The sequence below is a fragment of the Phycodurus eques genome, chromosome 7, assembly GCF_024500275.1.
Source record: "Phycodurus eques isolate BA_2022a chromosome 7, UOR_Pequ_1.1, whole genome shotgun sequence".
NCBI classification, from domain to species: domain Eukaryota; kingdom Metazoa; phylum Chordata; class Actinopteri; order Syngnathiformes; family Syngnathidae; genus Phycodurus; species Phycodurus eques.
In genome coordinates, this window is record NC_084531.1 from 16743500 (window position 1) to 16754539 (window position 11040).

Below are 11040 nucleotides of genomic sequence, written 5' to 3' on the forward strand. Positions count from 1 at the left end.
ACGTGGTACATAGGGCTGAATCCAACCAATGACTTGAGTGTTTGGCACGTCTGCAGTCAGGAGACATGAGCGCTGGTGACTTAGTGCTTCGTTAGCCCAAGAATGTCTTGCGGTTCCCACTTGACTGCCACCACACTTGGAAGGCGCCCTGTCGGAGATATAACGGGTGAGAGGTTTTTCCACTGGATGTGGATGAAGAGGACGGAAGAAGAGAAGAAGGGGGCAGGAGAGATAAGAGATTAATAATAGATTTATTAATAATAATAAAAAAGAGAATGTGTGTGGAAGGAGTCAGAGGCATGTATAAAAATAAGGGGTGTGTAAAAATTTGAAAATTAAAATGAAAAAAAAAATGGTGAGAGAGAATGTGGGAGAGCACAGAGTGGCTGGCGTTTATGGATTGCAGATGTGGCGCTATGGGGTTTTGGCAGGGCCCTCACGCGCCTAAATCATGCACCGGCTGGGTGGCACCGGGGTGAGAGCGAGGTCAGCAAGCCGCAGCACACAAACCGTTAAAACCCTGAGAGGAATGGGGGGTGCAATGGAGAGAGGAACAGGAGCCTCAAATCCACGCCGTATCACACAACTCTGGGGCACAGTGTGAGTAAATGACAATGGGTTCATGCACAGACACCAAAATACTGCAACACAAAGTACTATCTGATAGGTATTTATTTACACTTAATCAGGGCCGTCCCATCACTCAGTGGCGGTATCCCACCCCCTCTCTCTACCCCATGAATGGATTTGGAAGATATTCACCATCAAGTGAAGAAAATAAGGCACAACAGTGACATTACAAAGAACAGAATGTCCTTTCAAGATGAAAAGAAAACTGGTCAGAGAGGAATACCAAGAGACCAACAGCAACATCGAAGGAGCTTCAGAAGTTTCTGGCAAATACTGGCTATTTAATACATGTGACAACAATCTCCCATCTTCTGGGTAATGGCTATGGTCACAAGACAGAAGTGTTATGAAGAAAACCAGTCGAGCTGAGGTGCAATTTGCAAAAACACTTGAAATGTCCCAAACACGTGTGGGAAAATTTATTATTATCCGATGAAACCAAGGTTCAGGTTTTTGGTCGTAACTCAAAAAGGTATAGGTAGAGCAAACACAACACAGCTCATCTCCAAAAGAACACTATCCTCCTATCCTCTTCAACAGAAAGCTGTGATGTACAGTGGATATAAAAAAAACACTCCATACTCCTGTTTAAAGGCCAAGTTTTTGTGAAATAAAATATGAGACCAAGAAAAATCACAAAACACTGGCAGGGGTCTTTCGATTTTTTATGTTCACAGTGGATTGGTTTTCGTGTGTTTGATAAACTAAAGTCAAAGAATTTCAAAGTGGCCCTTGCATCCATCCATTTGTATTGTAGTCTAGTCGAGACTCCGCAGTCTCCACTTTGCTGCAGCACTGCCCTCAGTCACCATTTGTAGTAGACTCAACTCTATTCTATTTCGTATATGTGCTGGTATATTGTGAGCAGGATGTGACAACAAAGGCATAAGGAGAAGTTCAGAGAACAAGGAGGTGACGCCCAACCAAGCCTGGTGAACACATTGCAAACTACCACACATGAGACTGATTGAACACAACATTCTTTGGATATTTTACAGCAAAGTCTCTCTGAGCCGAGCCGGGCTGGCATGATGTGACCTGCTATGGAACCGCTAATTATTTGGCGTCGAGTCCCCCTCCCCTCAAGGTGTGCGTAACTTTCATCCTCCTCCCTTCTTTCCACAGACCTGATTATCCAGGTGGGAATGAAATAAAACGAGGGGGGGACTGAGATACAATTTCCAATGTCCACTGCGCGCACCCCCGACGGGCCTCCCAGAGTGCTTTGCAGCTGACATCACCTTGCAGAAACCTGGCAAGTTTGTCTCTATCTCTCCCCTCGCTTCCTGCCCTCATGATGTCACACACCATATGGTTTTCAGCAATATCAAGCCGGAAAAGAGATTTAGTCAGTGGAGGGGAGAAGGTCTGGGAAGGGTGCGTGTGCGTGCGTGAGTGGCTGCGAGTCGGACACAGAAAACAAAAGATTCTGTGGAGGGGACGAGGTGAGAGTGCTGTTGCACTTTGTGAGGCTTAACAAGAAGATCATGAATCGAATGCGTTGGACACAAACACACACACACACACACACACACACATTAGGTCATAAGGTACACTTGCGCTTATGACATCTAATGCAAACTACCAACATAAAAATAAACAAATTGTTAAATGAATGCCTTCTTGATTATCTATCTATCTATCTATCTATCTATCTATCTATCTATCTATCTATCTATCTATCTATCTATCTATCTATCTATCTATCTATCTATCTATCTATCTATCTATCTATCTAATCTGTTAGGGGTGGGATGATATAGGTAACCCACCGTTTAGTCTGTGTCTTTTATTCTCTCAACATTATCATTTTATTTTGCTTCCGCTTACTTGTGAAAACTAGCATTATAGCTAACTAGTTACATATGATGTAACATGTACTATATGATGACTGGATGTAACAACTTAATGTTCCGTATTTATTGTTATTGATTCGGAACTACAGATGGAAACTAGCATTAAAGTAACTCCGGTATGTTTACTTTTTTCTTTAAAGAGTTCTCTGTATATTCTGAACGTGTTCATTAATGTGTGCTGTCCCGTCAGAATAAAGCAATACATGAAATGAATGAAATGCATGTCAGCATAACCCACATTTCGTAGTGTACTCAATAACAGCAAAGTTAACCGTTATTTAAACTTTTTTGAATGGTAAACCGCCTCTTATTCTTTGACGAATTGTATACGTACACACACAGCGTCTCCATCGTAACAATCCATCTATTACAGTAATTCCTTTTTCATCGCGGGGGTTACGTTCCTGCAATAGATGAAATCCACGAAGTAGCCTCCAAGTATTTATGGTATTGTATTTTCAAGTTTCATCCATAGGAGCAGGTATTATTTTTTTCCACTTGGGGTTGCCATCTAGACATTCTATGCCATAGAAACTATAACTGTGAACGTGTGTATTGCTTTTTTTTTTTTTTTTTTGCCATCTATACCACCTGCTATGGATTAGAATTCGTTCTAACTAGATGTGATAGGCTATATTAAATTCGTTAACAATGTTTACTTTAACATAGACATGCAGTTGAGTAACTGTACTGTACCGCAATCACTGAACCGTGATTTAGCAAGGGATAACTGTCCATCTATCGCATTTATCCATCTATCCATCTTATCTACCCATCTATAGACCCACCTACAGTATCTATCTTATATGCTTATCTATCAACGATTTTTTTCTTGCCTTACAGTTATTCTAACGCTTCCTTTTTGGACGTCATGGTGATTGATGGCAATGTAACAAAGAGGAGACACCAGCTTTGGGAATTTTGTCTCAGCATGGGACTCAAATGGCGATGGCGTCTGATTTTGAGGTGTTAAGTTTACATGTGGCACGTCCTGCTTCGTGTCAAGCGCCTGCTGTGTGTCTGCGGCGCGCCGCATGACAATAAAGGCGAGTGGAAATTCAAAGTGAAATGGGACCTCAGACAGTCGAGGGGCCTGCAGCGTATCTGCTCCCAGACGTCCGTGTGGAAAGCTGCCTTCTACTTGATCTTCCCGGGCCTGAGTCCTGTGCAAGATCCGTGTCACATGGTGTGGACCTGCAACACTTGCAGGAATGTTGTGTAATTTAGTGGGTGAGCTGCACAGCCCCTGTCTTATCTCCACTTTTTTGCTCTTCTAGGTGGAAAACCTCCCTGTACGGGACGCTCTCCCTGACGCTTGAAATGGTAACACAATTATTGCTTACAACCAGCAATTTGGTGGTTTAAAAAAACCAAAATCCTCCCCCTCCAGTTCATTAAAAGTTCAGTGTTTGGGGTTTATTAGCCCCAGACTATGGCTCGCTAAAATTGTGTTTTGACAAGTTTTAAGTCCAGCACAGGCCTCAGGAGTCTGATTGATAAGTCAGATAAAGTCTGCAAAGACAACAGCTGCGTTCGAAAGGCACACGTGCAATTATTTGCTGTGCTTCTGACACTTTTTCCACATTAAACATCCATCCATTCATCCATCCATTTTCTTTCCCGCTTAGCCAGCAAAAAAAGAAAAGCTTGATTGTGGAATTAATACCGCTGTCAAACACTTTTTGCTCCCTGGCCTCAACATTCACTTTCGCTCCCTCTAATTCCGAAATTAGCACAAAAACAATTGATAAGCCTTTATTTTTCAAAAGAGCACTACATCCATTTGTTTCCAGCCTTGGTGTACATAAGGTATATAGCTAAGCTTGATGATTGGCCTTGATCGCAAATTTCCTCGTAACTGCATCAAAAATCAGTTTGCAACAAACCACATCGAGTCACACGTCAAATCAAAGTCCGCGATGAAGGCTTTCCACATGTGCCATTATTTTATCAATATTTCCTCATAAAATGAGATTGTGACTGAAACATGCAATATCCTTCACTTAAACACTTGATACCCCTTTTCATCCATTTGTCTCCATCCTTGGTGGATAATATCTAGCTTAGCTTCATGGTGATTGAGCTTGCCCATAAGTGGATCGCTTAAGGGCCAATATAATTTTTAACCAAGTCAAAAATTGTTTGCAACAAACAACATTGAGTCACACGTCAAATCACAGGCCTCTATGATGATCTTCTTAACCACGGTTATTTAGTTAATATGCCCTAATATGATGACACAGAAAAAGACTAATCTCCATCACTCATTAAGCTCCTAAATTAGCACAGGATCACTCAGATGATAACCTATCATTTTAGAAAGCAGTACTTGTCAAGTCATTTATTTGGACAGCCCAATCACAAAAGAGTCTCACAGGGCCACAGCTGACAACATCCCCTAGTCTAAACCTCCCAATCTTTTAACTTTTTAGCCATTTGTTAGCTCATCTTATTGATGACTGATCTTGAATGGAACGGTATCTTTTAAAGTTAAATTTCACTGGTAACCAGGTCAAAAATCTGTTCGCAACAAACCACATCGAGTCATATCTCAAATCAGAGGCCTTGATGACGATGTTCCGTATCTATAGTTATTTCATCAATATGCCCTAATATGGTAAAATAATGTAAAAAAATCCCACCAATCTCTGTGACTTGTTTAACTCATAGACCAGAATTCTATCCAAATTCAACTTTAATGTTAATGATGGGTAGGTATGATGAATATAAAAAAACACACACAAGAAGATCAGTTTAACGCATTTAGATGCATCTGTCTCAGTCAATTATTATCAGATCAGGTTGTAATTAAAGGTTGTTATCTAATAGAAAAGGTATACTGTATGTGCTGACATTTCTGCACTCTGGGATTTAAAACTCAATTTAAGATGCTGTCACCAGCCAAGAGTCTGCCTCCTGATGCTTCTTATTACATTTGGACTCTCTGCACATAATTTTTAATGTCCAAGTAAAATAAATAATGAAATAAATAAATAAAGCTGAAGATGAACAACCACCATTATACTTTACACCAGTGGTTCTCAAACTTTTTACACCAACCGCCACCTCAAAAAATACTTAGCTATCCAAGTACCACCATCCCGACCAACATTAAAATACACTCGTGTCGTAGGCGTAAGTGTTCATAAAAAATGAAAAGACGTTTTAGTCCTAAAAAGTATCCATCCATCCATTTTCAGTACCGCTTATCCTCACTATGGTCATGGCCATGCTGAAGCCTTTCCCAGCTGACCCTGCACTAGAGGCGGGGTACACCCTGAACTGGTCGCCAGCCAATCACTGGTCACATATAAACATACCACCATTCACACTCACATTCACACCTGTGGGCAATTTAGAGTCTTCAATCAACCTACCATGCATGTTTTGGGGATGTGGGAGGAAACCGGAGTACCCGGAGAAAACCCACACAGGCAAGGGGAGAACATGCAAACTCCATGGAGGCGAGGCCTACACTTGCCTGACTTTGGCATGGGCAGCGTGGGTTCAGTTCCCACTCAGTGACGGTGTTAATGTGAGCGGCAATGGTTGTCCATGTCTATATGTGCCCTGCGACTGACTGGCGACCAGTTCGGGGTGTAGTCCGCCTTTTGTCCGGAGTCAGCTGGGGTAGGCTCCAGCACCGCGCGACCCTGAACAGGATAAGCGGTGTTGAGAATTAAAAAAACAACAAATTCAACAAACAAGAGGAGTTTAGTTGCCTTGATTCAACCTTTGTGGATTACCATGACCGAGAAGCTAAACAGAAGTAAAGAGAAAACACAAATTTTAGAAAGACCATTGATATTTTATTATTGACATTGTGATAGTAAGTTAAGAATGAGTCAAGCAATTAGGCTATTATGCTTACGTCTAATAAAAAATATTAGCCAAATAAACAGTTGTACGTACATTTTTTTTCATTATTTAGTAAATACTGGGTTCGTTACTTCATTCTTTAGAATTGAGTTAGTTTTAAAATCAACTATTTTACATACACACGATACCTTTACCCCCTCTTCTATGAATGACCTTGCCCATCTGTCCTTTTTAAAAATAAAATATGGCCCTGGACCACAAACGGTTGTCCCAACCCTTGCTTCATACTGACCACTATACAGCAAATAGAAAGGACAGTCAGCATGCAAACTATATAATCTATGTGACAAGTTTTGTAATGACACCGTACTGTGTGTGGAAACTATTTTAGACCTTGGATGGTAATGTCACATCCTCCACGGAGCGAATGTGTCCTCCAGGCCTGGTCGGACCGGAGCGCTCCATGTCTGTCTGCCAGGTTATCAGCAGTTCATCAGGGGAACATGGAAGCCCGAGACAATGCGCTCATCCCCTCCTCGGCCCGGGCTACTCGGGGTGTTGCGGATCACTTCCGCACACCAGCGGCCAGTACCGTGAACCTGGATCACCCGCCCAGAGGAAGCCACCGGGGGCCTTTATGATATTATCACATGCTGTTGCCATCAAAATATAACAAAGGCACACTAACGGAAGAGCCTTTCGGTGGTTGAAAAACGAGATGTTGAATCAGTTTGAATCCTTCCAGTCGGGCCAAGTGCTTGACACTGAGCAGATTAAAATCTCAGGCACAGTCTATGCTAATAGAGGTCGTGACCTCTGCTAAGTGGAGTGTAAAAAGTAGAATAAAGTGACATTGAACATTAGGTTTTCAATGCATCGCACAAATTTAAATGATCAATCTTAATCCGAAATTCTGGATAGTATTGAAAAAATATGAATGAAAAAATATATTCAAGAGGAGTTTGTTATCGATATTGATAATCAATATTTATTTAATGATAATTTTCAGTGAATTTTTGTTGATTCGATCTTTTTTTATATGACTGTTTAAAAACCCCATTCCACTCCATCTAGAATACAAATGCACAGTTTACATATGATAAAAACAAATAGTAGCAATAAAATGGTCTCATATGCTAGTAATCATTCGAAAATTGCTTGAAGGGAAAGAAATTCCTTCTTCAATGTTTTAATCAATACATTTTGAGAAAGAAATGCCCTTCAAGGTGATTGGATTAAAATATTCATTTTATAATAAGAAGTTCTTGTCATATGTTCAGTATAATTAACAAAATAAATCTATTTTTAATATACATTTTTATTTAATAACTACAACAAAAACAACTCCAATTATAATATTAATAACAAATATAAGTATATGGATAACAATAATTATAAACAAGCAAATAAATAAATAAATGCATGCATTTTAATATATTTTTTACATTTTAACTAAAATTGATTGGACTAAAATATTCTTTATATAGTAAGAAGTTATTGCATTTATTTTTAATGTTCCTTTGAAATTAAAATTTCCCTCCCCATTTAATAACAACAATAACAATAAGAACGAGAAGAGGAAACAGAACAGCAACAACAATACTACTACTACTACCACTACTACTACGACTACTATGAATATGAATATGAATAATATGAATATAAATAATGTGAATATAGTTGTAAAATATAAACATAAATATGCGTAAATAACGATTCAAAATAAATTTAAAGAAAAAAAACTACCAAAAATGAAATTATTAAAACATTTTTAGTAAGACATTATTATGATTATTTCTTTCCTTTTATTATTTTTAAATTTTGTATCAATAACAATAATTGTAAATAATAATTATAAATTGCAATATTATTAATTAAAATAATAAATAAATAAATATGTATTTTTTATTTCCTACTAAGGTTGATTTAATTAAAATATTAAATAATTTAAGTTGAAAAATTACATTATTATTATTATTATAAAAATCTATATTATTATTATTAGTTTAACTCAAATCGCATAATTATTTTGGTATTTATGTTTTCAGTATCACAAATTGGTCACAAATTGAAATTCGATTCGAGTGACTCCTCGTGCTGTTCCACCATTACGCCACTAGGTGGCACTGTGGGGCCTAAAGTGTCCGTGTCTGTGGTCTGCGCGGACCTCAGCAGAACAAGTCGGTCACAAGTGTCACCGCAGTCCTGTTAACTCGCCATAATTCACTTTATTTCAAGAGACTTAACGTGAACAAAAGGACAAAGAAGGCTAAATCTGTCTGGAATATTGCTCTACAAAGAGCCCAACTATAGGAGCTTCATTAGACGAGAGGAGAAACGCGAAAAAATCCTCCAATCCAGGAATGAGTTGGGGGTAAGATTGAAGATGATTATGATGACACACGTTTACATTTACCTGTACTTTTTACAACATTATCAAACTCTCACATTTCGACCTTAAAACCTTGTGGAGACGAGTTTCTATTATTTGTTCAAACGTGGTCCTTTAAACCCAAAAGGTTCCGATGGAGCTTTTCAGACAAAGCTTCAACATCTGGACAGTGTATGCTAGGCCTCAATATGATTCCACTGGATGTATTTTATTATTTCAAATTTATATTTTGTACTCTCTGAATATGTTTACATACACTTTATAGAAAATGGATGGATGGATTGGTTATTTTGCATATTAGATTTTTTTAAAAATTATTTATTTGAAAATTAAATAGCAATACAAACTGCTGTTGTTAAAAAAGTGAGAGTAACCTAAATCAATAAATAGTTGCGATGAATTAGACTATTTAAAATTGAATGATCAATTAATTGGTTGTTTTTTAATATGCTTTTCATGTAAAAGAAAATTGTGTTTTAATCATGTAAGGACTCATGTTTTTTTTTTTTGTACAATGCTTGTTTTATCAATTTAACACAAAACAAGTAGAAACAGAATCATCATCAGCTACTGATTGCTTCAAGACGAGATAAATCGACCATCAGTTCCACGCACATTTAACATCAGTTAATTATTATTCGTGACCCCTCCATCCGTTTAGCGAATCACTATTCGCGAAATGTTCAGTAGAACATGACTAAAACTATTTGCTGAAAAAACTCACCTATTCGCACCTATCCGCACACTTTTTGTAACATCCGAAGATGCTGCCCAAACACCCTGCGCCACCTTCTTGCCATGTTAGTGGAAAAGTAGCTAGTGTTAGCCATCAGCTAAGCTAAGATAGCTGGCCGACTTGACAGAGAAAGTCAGTGTGATGGAATTTTCCAGCAGACATCAGACATACAGGCAAGGATCCTTGTAGGGATGACGCTGGAGAAAGCAGGGTGATAAAGTTCTTGGTGATGCAGAGAAAGGTGCGGCTTGCTATTGGCAGTGGTGGATGTTTACAACTGATCAGGTGCTCACGGTTAGTTGCTCAACATCATGTACAGTAAGTCCACAAGAGTATCAATCAATCACAGATTTTAAAATGTAATATAATTTCTCATAGGAAAGTAGTTCTTAGTATTTTGAGAGGTAGTGCTTAGTATTTTGACAGGTAGTAATGTGGCAACATGCAGGCCAGCATCCAAGCACTTCCGGTGCAAAATCAAATCATATACAAGCCATTTATAGGGTAATGTTATACGATGAGTTTGAAACAATAAACATAATTTAGGCTAAATTTTGAGTTTTAACTATGACTAGAGGCAACTATTAACATTTTGTAGGGGGCATCCATTCTTCACAAGTTTTTGCTATTCACAGAGCGTTCACTGTATTTGAGACTGACTCGGCAATGCCTTGCTGTGGATTCCATTGTAGCTCAAGATAAAGTAAAATACGATTATTGAACTCACTGGTTACAGCAGCAAAAGAAAGTGCAATAAATTTAAAAGGCACAGATTATAATGAGCGGCACGGTGGATGACTGGTTAGCACATCTGCCTCACAGTTCTGAGGACCGGGGTTCAAATCCCAGCACCGCCTGTGTGGAGTTTGCATGTTTTCGCCGTGCCTGCGTGGGTTTTCTCCGGGTACTCCGGTTTCCTCCCACATCCCTAAAACATGCATGATAGGTTGATTGAAGACTCTAAATTGCCTGTAGGTGTGAATGTGAGTGTGAATGGTTGTTTGTCTATATGTGCCCTGCGATTGGCTGGCGGCCACTTCAGGGTGTACCCCGCCTCTCGCCCGAAGATAGCTGGGATAGGCTCCAGCACGCCAACGACCCTAGTGAGGATAAGCGGTACAGAAAATGGATGGATGGATGGATGGACAATATAATGAAAAAGAAGTACTATCAAATAAACCAGATGCCAGAAAAGTTACAATTGCTTAGAGATGGTGAATCGACTTCAATTTTACACACATTAAACATATCAGTTATTCCAGTGTTTCCCAACCTTCACTGAGCCAATACACAAATTTTACCTAAAAAAAAATACAAAATAAAATCACGGCACACCACCAAACAACAAATGTCACAAGAAGTGGATACGTGAGTTAGTTGTACCTTTTGCCATCTACTGGAAGAGCATTCTGTTGTTCTGCCTGTCACTATACATCGCTGGGATAGATAGATGAACAGAGATAAACCATTTGCCCATCTGTCAATATATTTTCTATAGCACTTACCCTCACTAGGGTCAAGGGTGAGCTGTGTCGATCCCAGCTGACTTCGGCCGAGAGGCGGGGTACACCATGAACCGGTTGCCGGGCCACATATAGACCAACAAC